We start from the raw sequence: 13,626 nt of genomic DNA on the forward strand, positions 1-13,626 counted from the left end.
CTATTAAAGGAATTAATGAAAAAATGTAAAGAAAAGAGGTCTGGTGCCACCAGATCTTGAACCATCCTGTAAATCAGTAGTTTTTGAAACTACCTGGTATTCATTGAAGGTGTCATTTTAAGGTCAAGTTCCTAGCTGGAGACACCCATTTTGGTGGGAAGGAGTTTGACAACTGCATGATCAATCATTTCATTGCCAAGTTTAACCGAAAGCACAAAAAGGACATTAGTAAGAACAAGAAAGCTATTTACCTCTGTACACTGCTTGTGAGTGAATGCGCAAAGTGTACCTTCCCTTTCAGTACCCAGGCCAGTACTGAAATTAACTTCCTCTATGAAGGCATAGATTTCTATACATCAATCACCCAAGCCCTTTTTGAAGGGCTGAATGCTGATCTTTTTCTTAGCGTATTATGGAAAAGGCCTGAAGAGATACCAAAGTATATAAATCAGAATCATGACATTTTCCTAATAAGTGGTTTCACTCATATCCCCAAAATCCAGATTAACAGATTAGGAAATAGAATAGTTAAACCTATTCTAGCAAAAGGCATTGAACAGGACATAAATGATGAGATGAATAGATAGTTTTTGGAAAAAAGAAATCAAAGTTGTAGTCACATAAAAATGCTTTAAATCATAATTGATTAGAGAAATGTAAATTTAAACAACTTTGAGATGCCATCTTATACCTCTCAAATTGGCTACAATGCTAAAATGCTGGAAGAGATGTGGAAAAATTGAAACACTGATACACTGTTAGTAGAGCTGTAAACTAAATCCATTTTGGAGAGCAATCTGGAATTACGGCCAAAGATTTATAGAACTGTATACCCTTTGATCCAGCAATATCACTATGTTTAGAGGGGGAAAAAAGACTTATACGTTCTAGAATATTTATATCAGTTCTTGTTAGGATAGTTAAGAACTGGAAATTGAGGTAATGCTATCAACTAAGGAATAGATGAATAAATTTGGTATATAATTGTGATGGATATTTACTGTGCTGTAAGAAATGGTATGTTGATTTTAGAAAAACCTAGAAAGACTTGCATGATATAATGAGTGAAATAAGCAGGACGATTAGAACATTATATACTGTAATGGCAGTCTTATTCAAAGAGTAACTGTGTATATAATGATAAAAGACTATAGTAATCTAGTATTTGATATTCCAGAAACTAAGGTTTGGGGGGTTAAGAATTTGCTTTTTGACAAAAACTAAAAAAATTTGACAACAGTATAGCAGAAATTAAGTATACACCACCATTTTACACTATACACCAAGATAAGGTAAAAATGGGTATATGGTTTAGGCATAAAGAGCGATATAAGCAAATTAGAAGATCAAAGGATAGTCTATCTGTCAGATCTATGGAGAAGGGAATAGTTTATGAACAAGAAACATTAAGATGTAAAATGGGTAATTTTAGTTATATTAAATTTAAAAGAATTTTTATAAACAAAATCAATGCAACCAAGATTAGAAGGAAAACTGAAAGCTGGGCAACAAATTTTTTTACAGCAATCCAGAGAAATGAGTCAAAATTTTAAGATTATAAGTCATTTCCCAATTGATAAATGGTAAAAGGATATGAACAGTCAGTTTTCAGACAAAGAAATCAAAGCTAACTGTAGTCAGGAAAAAATGCTTTAAATGCAAATTAAAACAACTCTGAAGTACCACCACTTATTGGCTAGTGAACACCAGAAGTGATGAACAGCCCTAAAAAGGGCTCAGAGCTTTCACATTAATGATATTTATTTTCCTTGAACACTTTGGCTATCCTCTAGGAAGGGGGGAAATGGATATTGTGTTTGGACAATGGATAGATTGTAAATATAATCCCGTTCAGGAGAAACAGAAGTTCATACATGAGTGTTCAAAGAAGGGATGTAAGAAGAAATAAATGTGCTCCAAGACAATCCCAATAAACTTTGGATAGAAAACACCATTTACATCCAGAAAGAACTATGGAAATTGAATGTAAATCAACACAAAGTATGTTCACTTCTTTTTCCTGGTTTTTGTTGTTGTTGTTCTCTTCTGTAATTTTTTTCCTTTTATTCTGATTTTTCTCTCAACATGATTCACCAAAAAAAAAAAAAAAAAAAAAAGTGTATTTAAAAAGTTAATATACATGTATAACCAGAAAAAAAAAAAAAAAAACAACAATAAACACACAGAGAGAGAAATGTATAAGCTGGTGTATGAGTAGTGGAAAGACCATGTCTGCATTAAATAATTATCCTGTGAGTCATAACTGCAAACCTAATGACCTAGTGGTGGGATGTGCAGCTATAATGGGATTTTTGGAAATGATTCAATTTATTAAATTGTCTTCTAGTTAGCTAGGTGAATAAGGGGGAAATCAAGGGATTAGTGATCATGTGACATTTCTGGGCAACCAATTCTATGCATTTTTATATCATTTAAAGTAATGTGAGTTTTCCCACATTTATCTTTTGTTAACTTTTATCTGAGAGCATTTCCTTACATTTCTCAGGGATAATTGTAAAAACTTTTCATTAGAAGTTTGTTTTAAAACCACTCTTATATTGGACATGGGATCACCTTCAACTCCATTAGTTAGAAACAAAATGGTGCCTTTAAAAGATAACTTTGTACATTTGTCCATGGCAGGTAGGTGGCTCATCTTCATGAGTTCAGATCCCACTTCAAAAACTAGCTGTGTCACCGGGGACAAGTCACTTAGCCCTGTTAGCTTTATAACATCTATAGCTTTATAGCATCACATCTATAAAATGAACTAGAGAAAGAAATAGTCAGCCACAACTGAAGCCGCATAATAACACACAAATACTTTGTGCATTTTAATTGGAACTTGCAACTTAAATTATAACTTTTGTTGTCAGAATGCTTTTTGATTATAGCTTAATTAAAAGCTGTGTTAGGAAGCCAAAAATAGCCTTCATACCATTGGTTGCGGGGAAAGTGTCAGTCTGTTCTGGAGCTGAACTACCAAAAATTCTTGTACATTTCTCTTTTTAATAAATTGACCAAGTTTGGGTGGGTTAGAAGTATATCTTTTTTTTTTTTTTTTTTTTTTTTTTTAAAGAAAGATTCCTACCTTTGTTTTTCTCATAAGACCTAGAAATGGCTGCCCTTTTTTGTTATAATTTAGTCATGACATTTTGAACAGAATATTTAAATGTGAGTCATTCCTTTAATTAACAGAGCTATTTCGGCCCAGCTCCTCCCACTCTTAGGGCCTTCAGCCTGTACTCATCTGTGAAATCTGTGGTGCCAGAGACGAGTGGACAGTCATCCCCAGGGAGGAGAACCTCTGCCACCTGCTCTAGAGCCTCGGGACCTGGGCCCCTGGTTCCGCCAGTTATCCTTGGCATTTGGGGGCGCCGCGGTCCCGAACTGCGGTGCTGAGGTCTGCGGCGGCCCGAGGGCACCGGGCTCAGCCAGCATGTCCTCCGGGGGAGACGTGAGCTTTGTCCAGTCACACCCAGTCTTCCCTACTCCCTGCGGCCGCTCCCCTTCCAAAAAGCGGGCGAGATTCAGTAACATGAAGACGCTGTCCCCGTAGTAGGGGGTCTGAGGGCCAGCAGGCAGACGGGGAGGGAGGGAGGGAGTATGTGTGTGTGTGGCCTGATTGGCCATCCGGGGCACTCCCGAAATAGAAGGGCGGCCTCAGATCTCTCACTGTTCATCCACCCCGAGAAGCCTGGGCCCTCCTCTCCATCCCCTTCACTGGGCCCGCACACGGACACTCATCCACCCCTTCCTCAGAGCGGAGCAGCACGAGGCCCGGCAGACCTCGGGGCTCCTGGGCGCCGCTGATCGCAGGCTGCCCCGCGCCCGTACAAGTAACGCAGATCCACACTCGCGCGGGCGCACGCCCAGAGCCCCCCGGGGCGGCAGGACTGAGCCGTTTCTGTGTGGAGCAGCACCGGGAGAGGGGTGGCCACTGGCGGCGAAGGTACCTGGGGGCGCCTAGTCAGCGAAGCCCGTGACGGTGTCCGTGAGAGCCCGTCGGTTGGCGCCCACGGCGGCGGCAGGGACCGGGGCACCTCCAGGAGCGAGGCCCTCGTGGACAGGCTCCGGTAAAGGGACAGCATGCACAGTCCAGCCGGCACCGAGCCGCGGCCCTCGGGCTACAGCTGCTGGCGAGAGGGGGCTGTCCTCAGTGCTGGCCAAGTCGCTTGGGCCCTGGCTGGCTCCGCAGGTCCATCGGGGGCTTCTCCTGCGCCAGCTGCCCTGGGCGCTCCTCACCCCCCTCCGCCTCCTGGGAAGGAGCTGCCCTGGGGTGGCCTGGGTGCTCCTTCTCGGGCCCTCTTCTCCTCACGCCCTTCTCCTTCCCAGCTGCGCTGCTCTCAGCCCGGCCCCGGCAGACAGTCGGTGCGTGCAGGGACTCTGGGACCCTAATCCCCCAGACATTCCCAGGGTGTGCTTAAGGTGTCTTGGCTGATGACCCTGCTTAGACTCAGCCAGGGGCCAGTGGGACCCAGGCTCGCCCATCTTCCCACAATTTGCCTCCTAAAGATATGAGGCAGGAGGACTCCTCACCAGCCCCCGAGGGCCTCTGGCTTGCCCAGAGCTTCTGTCTGATCATGATGGGCAAACCAGGCATAAGGCCAGGCAGCTCCATGCCAGCCAAAATGAACTGAGATGCATTGAATTAGAGAATTCCACAGGAAGGAATCAGGCCGAAGAGCCGGCTACAATGGGCCTTCCTCCCCATCCTGGCCCAATAGCACAGATGGCATCGGGGACCTCAAAGCCCATCTCCAGAAAGCCTTCCTTGCTGGTCTCCCCTGGGCCTGTGGCTCCTAACGACGACCGAGGCATTTGTCCAGCCCTTCCTACAGCTCTGGGACAGGCCCTGCTGCTTTTCAAGCTATTCTTTGGCCCTAGAATTTGACTCTGAGCTGCCTGGAGGAATTGAGCCTCTCCCACAGTGGAAGCCAGGTCTTTCACCCAAGGGAGACTAGAAAATTACTGGATCATTGTCTAAAAAGGAAGGAGGAAAGCCAGAGAGAATGCAGGAAGGTCAGGCAGCTTGCCTAAAGCAGCTGTCCCCGGCTGTCCCTGCAGATGTCATTTTCTATCCAAAGTCTATTGGGATTGCTTCGGCTCACCGGAACTACTGAGAAGAACCGAGTCTTTCATAGTAGATCATCTCCCTGCTGTTACTGGGTATGATGTAGTCTTGGTTCTGTTTGTTTCCCTCAGCATTAGTTCCCATAAATCTTTCCAGGCCTTTCTAAAGTCAGCTTATTCATCATTTTTAAAGAACAATAATATTCCATTACTTTCATATACCATAACTTATTCAGCCATTTCCCAACCGATGGACATCTACTCATTTTCCAATTCTTTGCTACCACAAAAAGCTGCCACAAACATTTTTGTACATGTGGGTCCTGTTCCCTCCTTTAAGATTTCCTTGGGATACAAACGCTGTAATGGCACTGCTGGATCAAAGGGTGTGCACAGTTGTATAGTCCTTTGGGCATAGTTCCAAATTGCTCTCCAGAATGGTTGAATTATTTCACAATTCCACCAATAATGCATTAGTTTCCCAGTTTTCCCACATCCCCTCCAACTCCAAATCGTTATCTTTTCCTGTCATCTTAGCCAGTCTGGAAAGGTGCGAGATGGTACCTCAGAGGTGTTTTAATTTGCGTTTCTCTAATCAATAGTGATTTACAAGTTTTTTTTTCCATATAACTTTAGATGGCTTTAATTTCATCATCTGAAAACTGTTCATACCTTTGACCATTTATCAATTATAGAAATGAGAAGATTAAATAAAAGCTCCTGGATATCCAAGTGGAGAATAGCGAGACACCTTTGTTTACAAAGCAGCTCCTTGGACTTTTGAACGCTCAAGAAGAAAATTAATCAAAATCACTTATTGTTAAATATCGAGTGAGGTGACCTGTTAGATCAGCATGCTAAAGATGGAAGTCACTCATCTCAGCAGACTCAACAAAGAGGTTGCCTTTGAGTCATAGAAAGTATCTGAATGAACAGACAATTTTCAGATGATGAAATTAAAATCATTACCACTCATATGAAAGAGTGTTCCAAATCATTATTAATCAGAGAAATGCAAATTAAGACAACTCTGAGATACCACTACACACCTGGCAGATTGGCTAAGATGACAGGAAAAAATAATGATGAGTGTTGGAGGGGATGTGGGAAAACTGGGACACTGATACATTGTTGGTGGAGCTGTGAACGAATCCAACCATTCTGGAGAGCAATATGGAATTATGCCCAAAAAGTTATCAAACTGTGCATACCCTTTGACCCAGAAGTGGTTCTACTGGGCTTATACCCCAAGGAGATACTAAAGAAGGGAAAGGGACCTGTTTGTGGCAAAATGTTTGTGGCAGCCCTGTTTGTAGTGGCTGCCCATGAATTGGAGAATGGTTGGGTAAATTGTGGTATATGAATGTTATGAAATATTATTGTTCTGTAAGAAATGACCAGCAAGATGAATACAGAGAAGCTTGGAGAGAATTACATGAACTGATGCTAAGTGAAATGAGCAGAACCAAGAGATCATTATATACGTCAACAACGATACTGTATGAAGATGTAATTTGATGGAAGCGGATTTCTTTGACAAAGAGACCTAACTCAGTTTCAATTGATCAATGATGGACAGAAGCAGCTACACCCAAAGGGGAAAAAAAAAAAAAAAAAAAAAACACACTGGGAAATGAATGTAAACTGTTTGCATTTTTGTTTTTCTTCCCGGGTTACTTCTACCTTCTGAATCCAATTCTCCCTGTGCAACAAGAAAACTGTTTGGATCTGCACACATACATTGTATCTAGGATATACTAGGACATATTCAACATATATAGGACTGCTTGCCATCTAGAGGAGGGGGTGGAGGGTGGGAGGGAAAAAATCGGAACAGAAGTGAATGCAAGGGATAATGCTGTTAAAAAAAAAAAAAAATTACCCAGGCATGGATTCTGTCAATAAAAAGTTACTATTAAAAAAAAAAAAAAAAAAGTGTATCTGATTCAGGCAAGGAATAAAAAAAAAAAGGAGATGCTTCAAACATATAATGCCATAGGTTTTCTGTACACTACACCATGTTTGCTCTTCAGCTAAATAGTAAAAGTAAAAATAGATGACCATTCATTCAACAATCGTCTGGATATTAAAAACTAACATTTCCTACATAAACATTAGCCATAGATATTTTGTTACCCTTTAAGCACCCTTTACAGTCACCAGCTCCCCAGAATTAGTCAACAATGTGACCACCTAACAATAAGGGCCCTACTAATGAAGGCTTAATGGATGCTACTGCTACCAACAGGCCTAATATGCTATTCATAATCTGATGTGTTGCCTAGAGATATTACTTAGAGTAAATAGGAATAACTCTAATTTTCCCTCTCTCTCATGGTCAACACAACCACTACACTTACATCAGAATCATATACTACAACTTGTTGAGATATTCCCAAATTCGTGGGCATCCACTTACTTTACAATTCTTAGCCACAACAAAGAGAGTTGCTATAAATATTTTGGAGCAGAGGGGTTCCTTTTCTTTTTCCCTTGACCACCTTAGAAAACAAACATAACAATGGTATTGCTGGATAAAAGGTTATATACACTTTTTTTAATTATAATAACTTTTTATTGATAGAACCTATGCCAGGGTAATTTTTTACAACATTATCCCTTGCACTCACTTCTGTTCCGATTTTTCCCCTCCCTCCCTCCACCCCCTCTCCCAGATGGCAAGCAGTCCTATATATGTTAAATATGTCACAATATATCCTAGATACAATATATGTGTGCAGAACCGAACAGTTCTCTTGTTGTTCAGGAGAATTGGATTCAGAAGGTACAAATAACCCAGGAAGTTATAGACACTTTTGTAACTCTCTGTGCATAATTTCAGATTGTTCCCAAAATAGTTGGATCTCTTCAGACATCCACAAAAGGTACATTAGTATCCTAATTTTTCAACATCTCCTTCAATATTTTCCTTTTCACCTTCTAACATTTTAGCTAATCTGGTAGTTCTGAGGACTACATTAAAGTTTTCTTTTTATTTGAAATTTTCTAATCAGTTATGATTTATAACATTTTTAACATGGCCGTAAGTAACTCCTACTTTTTCATAAAAAAACTGCCTGTTCATATCTTCAGCCATTTATCAATTGGGAGATTACTAATATGCTTATACGAAGTTATATGAATCATTCAGCTTAGAATCTGACTTGAAACTTGCATTTTAAAATGGGATGAACACTTATCTTGATATCAGAAGAACTGGGCTCAAATTTAATATTCTTTGAATTCTCCCTTTGCTTTCATCAAATTCACTAACATCCCTGGATCTATTTTATCATCTTTAAAAATTATATAGAACTGAAAGGTCTCTGAGCACTCTTCTAGATCTTCTAGATATTCTAAAACACGGATCTATCCCAAGGCATTCTGTCGATTTTTGTTACAAAGGTACTTCACCTCAATCCCAATTTAGGTACTATGTACCTTCAGCTTCTGGCATTTTATTCTGCCTCTTTGCCAAATCAAAGAAGTGTCATTGCTCTTCTTGGTGACCTTTCAAATATCTATGGGCAGATATTATGTAATCCCCCGTTGAATCTACTGAGTCTGATTTATACTTATCTACAAATATATAGTTTCCTACTGGTAGAATATAAGTACTTCAAAAAGAGATCCTGTTTTTTTCCCCCAGATACTTACTGAACACTTGTTGAGTTGCATTTATTTTTTTAAAATAGGATTTTATTTTTTAGCATTTCTTTTTACAAAATGTTGAGGTCCAAAATTGTCTTCCTTTCTCCTTCCTCTTGTTTAAATGATGGGCAATGTGATATAAGCTGCACATGTGCTAAAATCTAACAATGAAAGTAGAAATCCATCATTTCATGTAATTGAAAAAATAATATACTATCAAAATAAAACGAAAAGAAATTGGAAGTTTTGTGAGAAAACAACAAAGATTTCAGGAATGAGAGTACAAAATGTCCTAAAGGAAGGGAAATCAGGAGGTTTAGAATAAAAGGCAATGCAAAGTATATATAAAGTCTTTCCAGTTTTAAAGTTCTATTCAAAGGCTCAAAATGACGATAATTGTCATCATTAAAACCCCTTCTAGTTAATAAGCTACACAATTCTAATATTTGGTAACCTGTTCTCATCAGCTAGTTTTAGTGGCTGATTTTGTAGTCTTTTGTAAAGGTGGAAATAAAATGGTGGGCAGTGGGACATCGAGGGAAAAGAGTCTTCAGACCTTTTCTTTTTGCCAGAATGAATAATAGAAATGGAAGATTTGGGAATCAGAGCTAATAAGCACAAATGGACTGATGGCTGGGTAACGTACATTCCAAAAGTGGTGGGCATCGACCATTGATAATGTTTATCAAAATTAAAGAGAGAAAATGAGAAAAAGGACTTATTCGAGTAAACAGTGACACAGGTGCTCCCCAACACCAAGATGGTGTAAGTGGCTCTAGTCTCAGGGGAGCTTCTTGATAATTTGCTGGAACTGAATGTGCTGGACTTGTGGATGGTGCATTTGCAGGAGAAGCACCAGGTAGCCTTTGGCTATGCCTATAAATACTACACACAGGAAATCGGGAAGAGAGAATAAAGTGACAAATAGACTCTGAATGCTGCTGAATTAGATTATGAACAGAGTCCTATGGACCCTTATGTTGTTACTGCTTTTTGTAATTTTTTATATATACACAAATCCAGCAGAAAAGGCACAATAGGAAAATGGATATTGAGGCTCAAGTTATGAGTTCTGACCATATGGAACAGATCAAGGGCCTGATGGTGAGAGACCCCACCTCCCTCATAGGTGACCGCTGCTGCGGGCAGCAGATTCCTCCTCCTCCTCTCTCCCTCTCTTCCCCCTCTTCCTCCATTTTAACCAAATAAGAAGACACAGGGAGAAGTCAGGTTCATTAAATTATAAAGGGATATGAGAAATCCAGGGAGGAAGGTTGTTTTTTGTTGGAGAGAGTTATGTTGGATGTCAAAAAAAAAAAAAAAAAAAAAACAACACAATGGAATCACATCCTTCCTGAGTGTCACAATCTTTTATGAGAGTTTAAAACCTCCAAGTTCAACAGTACTATTGGAATTTAGACCCCCTCAATATACACATCAGAAAAAATAACAATAGCAAAAATAGAAGAGATCATAGCAAACAGTTTCTTCAAAAAAAAAAAAAAAAAAATGATGTCTCTAAATGAACCATCAATTTCTTGGGGGAGCTGTCTTTCTTTTAAAGATAAACCTGTAAATAGATCAATTTATCCAAGTGTAATGACCTACACCTTTCTAATGTCAAATTAACTTATCCATCGTATTCTTAGACTATGTGTAATGGAGGAAAGATTAATAATTTATAGATGGTACCGGCCACAAAACTTTTCAGTAAAATGTCAATGCACTTTCAGAGATGGGCTTACTCTTTTACTTGCTCATGGTCTAATTTAACCTCAGACTATACCAGAGTCTGTTGGCAATGTTCACTTTAACCTTAATCGAGTCTATCTTTGATATAGACCGGAGCCAACAAAACAAAATCCCCTTAAAGCATTAATAAAGTTCAAAAGAAAACTTATCACTGGGCTTCCTCCCAGGAATCTGGAAGTCATTCTATGAGTCAGTAATCACTGCTCATATGACACAGGCGGATTTCTATAATTCTGTCTCATTTACTTTGGATACAATTTGAGTTTGTCAAATTTAAAGTAGCATCACACAAGAGAAGAGATTTTAGAGGAAAATAACCCTACTCCAAAAGACTACAAGGCACCAACCTGTGAGGGATGTAGAAGACCCTTACCCAAAATAACTACTCAGATCACTCAGTAGAAAGCAGAAAGATGACTTATTAAAACCTCCAGAGGATGAGCCCTTCTGTCACAAGATAAGGGAAACAGAAAGCTCATGGTAGGAGGGCTAAAGAAGTAGTAAAGATACACAGCTCTTATACAAGAGATGACATCACAAGTAAGAGAGCATTGAGAAGGGGAGGGGGAGGCATCTAATTGGTTGTTGCTATCTGGAGAGATTGGAATGGAAGGTTTCCATTTCCCCCAAATCTTCCGATTTCTAAGAAACAGAAAATCAGGCCACCAGGCTTCCGATAGACAGTGGTCAAGCTAATAGACTAAATATCGATAAATGTCAAATGCTGAGAAACGTCATCAGCTCAGGTTAAGTAAATATGTTTCTAGCTGGCCAAGGCTCAAGTAAATATGGGCCTGCACATATTATACAGGTTATGAGGGAAACACAAAAATAAAGAAAATAAAATACAGAAAGAGAAGTCACATATTCCTTATCTCTCTTCCACACAATTTCCCCCTAGAATATGTAACTGATTTTTATCATATTTCTATGAACTTACACACTGTTCAAAATCAGTTAACATATCTACACACTGTTTATCAAGTTCACCATCAAGATCATCCCTCCCTAATACATTCCAGCCTTTTCTCTGAAGAATCACCACTTTAATAGCATCTTCTGTATGCAATATTTCAATAGGAACTGTTGAATCATTCTGGTTCCTAATGTAATTATACAGGGCAGACATAGTGACAACAGGATAATATCACTGATTGCAATAAGTCCATACCATAAAAATTGCTTCCACCAACTCTCTTGGAAACAGTTATCACAGAACAGATTGGCATTTGGCAGACATACAAAGATAAATTAACAAAGATGACAATCTAGGGAAACTGAGGTGCAACATTACACACTCTCCTCCTGAATATTTGAATTATTGAATTACCTCCCCCTGGATACCTGGGAGGTCTCAATACCATAATTTAGGTCAATCTAATGTGAAGCAAATAAATCAAAATGAAACCAGAAAATGCAAGGATTTAGGGCAAAGGCAAGTCTCTTCCTGACAACCCCGGAGTTATCAGCAGTACAAAGGCCCTCCTCTCAGACAGAGAATCCAGTTTGAGATGGATGACTCACTGGGTTGGGGGTCTGCAGTCATTTGTGCACTTAACTCAGCTTCTGCTTATATAGGGAGTAGCGGTGCTCAAGACAGCCCCAGGAAAAAGAGGGGGAGGGCACCCCCAAGTCTGTCAGGGATTCAAAAGGAGGGAAAGAGTGGGGCCCCGAAGTAGCTCTACCTGGCCCCTCTGATAGACCAGGAACTGCTACCGGGATCCAGAAAGGATTTCTGAGCAGAATATGCACAGTTAGACCATGAAGGCAGGCAAACCCCGAACTTTAGAGGCTTGATCTCAAAACTGCAGTGTCCTTTGAGGATGCCGAGATAGCAAGTAAGAAACTGGGGTTACAGGGCTGGAGACTGTCAGGCCCAAGATGGGCGTCTATATCTTGGAGATTTCCTAAAAACAGGCAGTCAGAGAACAGTCTGCCAGAGCAATTCCAACAGAATAAGGGATTTCAAAGTTAAAGCATCATCATCTCACAGAGAAAGTTCCCAAACATCCACAACAGCAATAATTGCACAATTTAACAATCTCCATCCCAAATGTTAAACACACACCTGATCTCTCTGTTCCATACAAACCAAAGCAGGGAAGTCTGATAGGAATAAAAAAGCTTACCTTTACGATTCCACTCCCATGTGCTGGTTTCATTCCATCACTCTGTGATCTCAGGAAAATTGGAATCATCTCATATCTAAAATTTTGGAGAAATTGTAATTATGGTTCCAGGAGAAACAAGGGAGAATCTCGTCCATTCATTCAATCTCCTAACTGGAAGTGAATAATTTCAGAGATTAACTGAAAGGAAAACCACACGTTTATTGGAAACTACTTAGGGTGTCCCTCACTAAGAAGTGACTTTCTATTGGAATACATGGGAGCCACCTGACAGTGGCTGCTGAAGATCCAACGCAAAATGGAGCTCCTCTTGTGAGGGCGTGAAACAAGGAGACTGAGACAGTTGCTATTCTCTGACAGAGGCCGTCACCTCCCTCCTGATCTCTCTGCCTCCAATTTATCTCATTCCCAGTCCCCAACACCTGTGTCAGCAAAGGCTGTCTTGCAATTTCTTCAGATGCTATGATCCCCAGCTAGGGAGGCTCTTGGGAAATTTACCCATCCCTTAACAATTCCCCAGGTTTTTTGTTTGGTTTTGTTTTTTTGCTGTTATCTTCCCCCTCTCCCCCAGCATGGTCTGCACACTGAGGAATACAAGTGTCACTGTCACTTCTGGATGGTCGTAGCAGGTGTTGATCTTGTGAAATATCACGGAGGCAAATTCTCAAACAGAGAAGAGGATTGTGGTCAGGACAAGCATTTAAGTCTCTAACTAGTCTGCTGGCTCTGCCCTTTGATGTGTTGGCCCAATTAATATCCCAAATAAAAAATTCTTACCGGGACTCTTCTTCTTTAATTCTGGAAGGATCCTTCTAATGAACAACTCTGGTTCTTCTTGTAATTCTTGCCCCATATTCAGATGCCATTTGTTGGACTACACGCGAGAGCTGCTGGAATACACGGGAGCCACCTGACAGTGGCTGCCGGAGATCAAACCCAGAATGGATGTCCTCTCGTGAGAGGATGATACGAGGAGACTTGACAGGCAGTTGCTGTTCTCTGACCTCTCTCCTGAGAGGCC

The sequence above is a fragment of the Sarcophilus harrisii genome, chromosome 2 (assembly GCF_902635505.1).
Source record: "Sarcophilus harrisii chromosome 2, mSarHar1.11, whole genome shotgun sequence".
NCBI lineage: Eukaryota > Metazoa > Chordata > Mammalia > Dasyuromorphia > Dasyuridae > Sarcophilus > Sarcophilus harrisii.